Here is a 6000-nt window from a genome sequence, read left to right on the forward strand (position 1 = left end):
AAATTGGCCATTTTTTTCTAGATACAGTTTTATTGTTGTTTATTTATCAAATTATTGATTGCCAATAGAATTTAAACAAAACAACAAAAGCTGAAAAACTATACAAAACAATTGAACAATTTCATTATTTATTTAAAGCTAAAAAAAAAAAATAATTTCTAAACAAAATAAACTTGAAATTGCCTAGGATTATGGAGCTTAGCTTAGCAGCCATATTCAAATCCTTATGAATGTATAGTATTTGCACTAGCCAACCGTTTGATTGAGTTTTGATCAAATCGTCTCGCCTAACCCACCAACCAATTCAACAGTTTCAACAGCCAATCAACAGTAAAAAGCCAAGTTTAATTTTTGTTTGTTACCTCAACGTGACACGCATGCGAATCGCTGTGTGGAGTAGACACATTTTAGGTGATTTCATATTGATCATAAAACGAAATAAACAAACAATAAACATTGAAAAGTATATGGGGAATATGGTGACAGATATGGAAAATAATTATATGTTTACAAGTACTTTGCTAATATCCGAAAAAGCCACCTTTACACTTGGCTCCAAGTGCTGATCAGTTCAGATCAGTGATCAGGATGTGATTTAAATGAACTTCTCAGAAGACAAATCTGATAAATTACATCAATTTTGAACACCCAGATGAATTTCAAATTGTGATCGGCAGCCATATCCAAATTTTAAGAAAACGAACAAATGAGGAACAAACATTTAATCAATCACTTTTTTGGTTTTTAATAGAGAAGAGTTACTTTTAATGTTTTTTTTTAAATTTCTCAACATAGTTATCTTTGTGACGACCACCGATTTAAAATTATTTTTAAACATCCAACATGACGACTCAGATAGTGGCATAATGCTGGAAACTCCTGTCGGCACTAGGAGAAGATTATTATTAAAAGATAATGGAAAGCAAGCAAATCTGGTTACAGATAAGTATTTTTTTTACAACAATTTACTCCTTTATTTCCCTGTCCGAATTTGAAAACGAGGCACACACTCAAAACACTAAAATAAATAGACAGCCAGCTTCAAACAGACGACAATCAAGTCAAATCAAACTTATAGCCAATTTTTTGTAAAGTTGGTTTTTTTGGCGGCAATTTGTCAGCGTATTTTTGAAAAATTTTAAGGTTGCTCAGAAACGATCATTGGAGAATTCGGACATTTTATGGTGGATTGTTTGGCCTGTTGATGGCGGTGGTGGTGGCTGTAAATGTAATGTGTCATTTTCATGACTAGATTTTTAAATGCTGATTTGCTATAAACAAATAAACAATTGTTGTACATGACATCAGCTAAAATATTCAGCGATATTTCTGTTCTTACTTTAACCTTATTCTCGTATTTTGGGATGTATTTCTCCTAAATATTCTGGAAATATGTTAAGAAATTTTAAGTAATTCATTGTTTCAAAACCTCAATACACATTTTCTGGTACAGGTCTGATTTAATTTAACTCTGCGTAGTACCCTGTATCTGTATTCAAAAAATCTCAGCCAGATATTATCAACTTGATTTTTTCTATTTTCATGTTTTCTATTTTAACTTTTAAAACACAAAATACAACAAAACCAGCAACGAAACGCAAAAAACAAAAACGTAATTAAACACCTATTGACGTGTTTATTTAACCATTTAACATTTTTGACTCTGTTCGCATACATTTGTATATAAAATATTTAACTGTTGTTATTGCTTTTGTAAACATTAACTAAAAGGCCAACATTTGTTAGTACTTTTGTATGAGCTTTAAAATTGAGTTGTTACCAATTCAAACTTATCGCCTGTATTTAACGCTTTAACATTTTTGTTTGTAACAATTTCAAACTATAGACAACAAATGGACAGACGGAAGGAGAGACAGACAAAGAGCTACAATTCAAATAATTTTTAATTCTTTTCAAATTGCATTAAATTTATTTCATTTTCTGCTTAATTGTCTAGCAATTGAGGTTTTAATTGTTCAATATTTTATTTGTGTATGCGAGATAATTTTAACTATTTTTGATGGTTATTAAAACGAGGTAAAAAATATTATATTTTTATGAATCACTAGGTTATTAGAGGTGGAATTAGACAGCAGAGCTGTAAATGAATCACTCATTTTTGAATTAATTCACGAATCATTCACACAAAAAAATGAATTGAATGAAATTTGAGTTAATTCAAATGAATTTGGTAAAAATGAATTGCAATTCGTTTCTAATTCAAATGAATTGAATTGATTTTGAATTAATTCAAATGAATTTGGTAAAAATGAATTGCAATTCGTTTCCAATTCAAATGAATTGAATTGATGTTGAATTAATTCAATTCATTTACAATTCATTTGAATTGAATTGATTTTGAATTAATTCAAATGAACTAGAAAAAAAATTAGCAATTCATTTCCAACTCCGACGCGAAATGCGCAGCATATTTAGCAGGTTGTTCAAAGTCATCAAGTATGCAGTATAATTAATCGACGGTTAAAAAATCTTTCTTTAAATATAATGCGCCCTTACCATCGTCAGCTGGCGTTGAAAGATTATTTTCGTACGCCTCTATTCTAAACATCCCTAAATGTGGATCTCTTTCAGATGATAATTTTGAAAAGCTATTATTGTTTAAGGTGAATGATGCATTCTAATTAAATATAATTAGCCTTATTTATGAAACTCAATTGTGTTAGTTCAAAACATTGTTCATACATTGTTATTTTTCCTGATTTTTGATTATTTTTGGAAGATAGTTTTGTTTTTTTGAAATAAATATAATATAAATATTAGCAAAAAGTTTGTCGTTGGGTGGTCGTGGGTCACAAAATTTGAAAAATTATTAATTGCTTCTTGAATATTAAATATCTTTTGTCGTTCAGCGTATTTAAAAATAAAAATCAGTTCTTCTTGAAGAAATAAACCACAAACACCATGTTTTCATTGTTCATGCGCGTATACAGGACAAGGCTTTTAATTTTTTGTACTGGATATTTTCATTTTGGTAGGAGAAATCTTTCATTCCCCCTAGAGATCTGCTCTCGAATCTTATTGATTGCAACTCATTTTTGAGTCATTCATTTGAATTGCTAATTCTTTTTTCTAATTCATTTGAATTAATTCAAAATCAATTCAATTCAAATGAATTGTAAATGAATTGCAACTCATTTTTACAAATTCATTTGAATTAGAAATGAATTGAAATTCATTTCTGCCTAATTCGTTTGAATTGATTCAAATTTCATTCAATTCATTTTTTCAATTCAATGAATTAATTCAAAATTTAGCTAATTCATAATGAATTAAAATCAAAAAAGAATGATTCATTTACAGCTCTGTTAGACAGATGGTGGTTAAAATAATTACTCTGTAGTGTCACATAAATAAACTATTACTTATATAGAGTAGTGTATCTTAAAGACACTTTTCTATAGAATAGTGTCATGTCATGTCATGCCATGCCATGCTCAACATGACATAGGAAGACAATGACGAACACGACTAAACAACATTAATTGGCGCATGCTACTGGATTTAAAACATACAACTACAGCTCTAATATTCTTAATGATACATCGCAACAATTTGGCTGCATTGCAATGAACATAGAACTTAACTAGAACTGAACTAGAACTGAACTAGAACTGAACTAGAACTGAACTAGAACTGCACTAGAACTGAACTAGAACTGAACTAGAACTGAACTAGAACTGAACTAGAACTGAACTAGAACTGAACTAGAACTGAACTAGAACTGAACTAGAACTGAACTAGAACTGAACTAGAACTGAACTAGAACTGAACTAGAACTGAACTAGAACTGAACTAGAACTGAACTAGAACTGAACTAGAACTGAACTAGAACTGAACTAGAACTGAACTAGAACTGAACTAGAACTGAACTAGAACTGAACTAGAACCGAACTAGAAGTTAGAGCAGAGCTTGTTCGATATTTAGAGGTATTAGTGTAGATTTCCTAAAGATCTGAGAGTCAGAAAAAATGTTTGTTTCTTACAAACATTACAGCAATAAATTGTATATAACTTTTGCCAAATTTTTTGTTTTACTTTCCAAAAACTAATAAAAACATATCAGAAACTTATATTTGTTTTCTTTTCATCATATTTTCTCAGAATTTCAAAAAAATAAATTCATTCACTTCAATTTATTAAAAAAATTTCTTCAACGCCTGTGATGTAAACACTAAATGAAATTGAACAAATTTTATTTCTTAATAAATGTTTAAATAAATAAACAATTAATTGAAATTTGATTGAAATTGAGTATTAAATGGTTTAAATCAAATAACAAATCAACTTTAGCAACAAAAGAATAAGAAAAATAAACAAAAAAAAATAATGAAAACAAAATATTAAATTATTGAGTATTAGATTGAGGAAGTATGCAGTGGCTGGTATTCGAATGGAAACCTTCAACAAATGGAACACACATGGGAACTGTAAAAATTATATACAAAATTATGATGTTTTTTAAATCAACTGATGATCACAACGGAAGATTTAATAAAAACAAAATTTACACAAATCAATTGTAAAGCGATACACAGAAATATTTACATGAACAGTATGTAACAAAAATAATACCAAAACTTATTAAAATTATTTCAAATGTATTTCTATTTACTCTCTATTTACTATTTCAACTCATACATAGTTCAAATTTAAAAACAAGACAAAGACATTAACCATCTGAAGTGTAAAGTATTTGAGGGAGAAATAAACAAGACTTTTTGAAATGTTTTCATCAATTCCCCGATTTGTGAATTTGCTTACTAGAGAGAAAATCAGCGTTTTTTTTTTGTTTAACTAAATATTTGTTTAAACATTATAAAATTGATTTTCATTTAAATTTTATGGTTTTTGGCCGTAGGCTGTTAATGTTCAAAGTATAATGAAATAATAAAATTTTACTTACCGCAATATTTAATTAATCATATAGGGAGGATGATTACAGTGGTCAGAGGTTAGCTAAAATTTAAAGAAATAAAGGAAATTTTATTTAGATTTATTTGTATTAATCTATATAAAACAATCGAAATAAACAGCTAAAGAGTTCTGACTGACACAATAGAATATATATTGCAGATCGCCTTAAGGATCGTGGCAAATATTTGACGAAAAATACATAAGTCATGATTTTAAAAACTTAAAAATTTATTCCTGCAAAAATCGATTATCAAAAATGTCCCCTAACATAAACCACTGTCTATCATTTGGGGAAGCATCTAAATATTTAGGTTAACCAAACAACTGTGTGGCCGAAATAATAACAGCAACAACATCAAAAACACAGAAACCCTTTCAAAGAGCAGCAGCCAAAACATAATGACCAGTTCATAAATAAACAGATGCAGACATAAAATAAACTAAACAGTTTTTTTTGCTCCGTCTTCCTTCACATAAACATAAATTCGAGTATAGTTGATGTTTGGTAGAGTGTGTTGTTTGTTGTGTATCTGATTGCTATTTGAATTGAATTTTTTATTTTTTTTAAATATTTCTTTTGGATTTTCTGCCATGGAGCAGCAGACCACCAACATGTCAGCTCACACGTTGCGGAACATGATCATACACACAGCAAAATAAACAATAACAACAACAAATAATTTAAATCGACCTAAAAGTAAATACTCGTACTGTACAGCATAAAAATGTTGTTTATTTTGAAAGCATCATCACCAACATCATCAACAACAACATCATTATCATGAGCAACAACATGTTGAACCACCAATTTTAATTTCTGATACGGTTTTCATAACTGCAGGGCTAAAGAACATTTCTTTGTAGAACCACACACTGATGCTGCCGCACAGTGAAGCTAATGGTTTTAAAAAAACACAACAAATGTCCTGGTTATTAAGAAGTTATTGTAAAGGAAACAACTTTCCAGTAACGACAGGATCAAGCTTTAGAACGGATCAGTTGAAAGTATTTTTTTTAGAGGAAATGTTGTCTGAAAGTTTTATTTTAAAAAACTGATCCTGAAAG

The 6000-nt window shown here is 29.1% G+C and overlaps 1 protein-coding gene across 1 annotated transcript in view; it reads left to right on the plus strand.

Annotated features, from left to right (window-relative positions):
* The window catches only part of emc (Basic helix-loop-helix domain-containing extra-macrochaetae), a 122074-nt gene extending 120340 nt beyond the window's left edge, over positions 1-1734 (plus strand). The window contains exon 3 of the transcript XR_010576248.1: positions 1723-1734. The gene's annotated coding sequence lies outside the window, so the exon portion shown is untranslated. The remainder of the gene's footprint in view (positions 1-1722) is intronic.
* The last annotated feature ends 4266 nt before the right edge of the window (positions 1735-6000 follow it).

This window comes from Calliphora vicina, chromosome 3 (assembly GCF_958450345.1).
Source record: "Calliphora vicina chromosome 3, idCalVici1.1, whole genome shotgun sequence".
NCBI classification, from domain to species: domain Eukaryota; kingdom Metazoa; phylum Arthropoda; class Insecta; order Diptera; family Calliphoridae; genus Calliphora; species Calliphora vicina.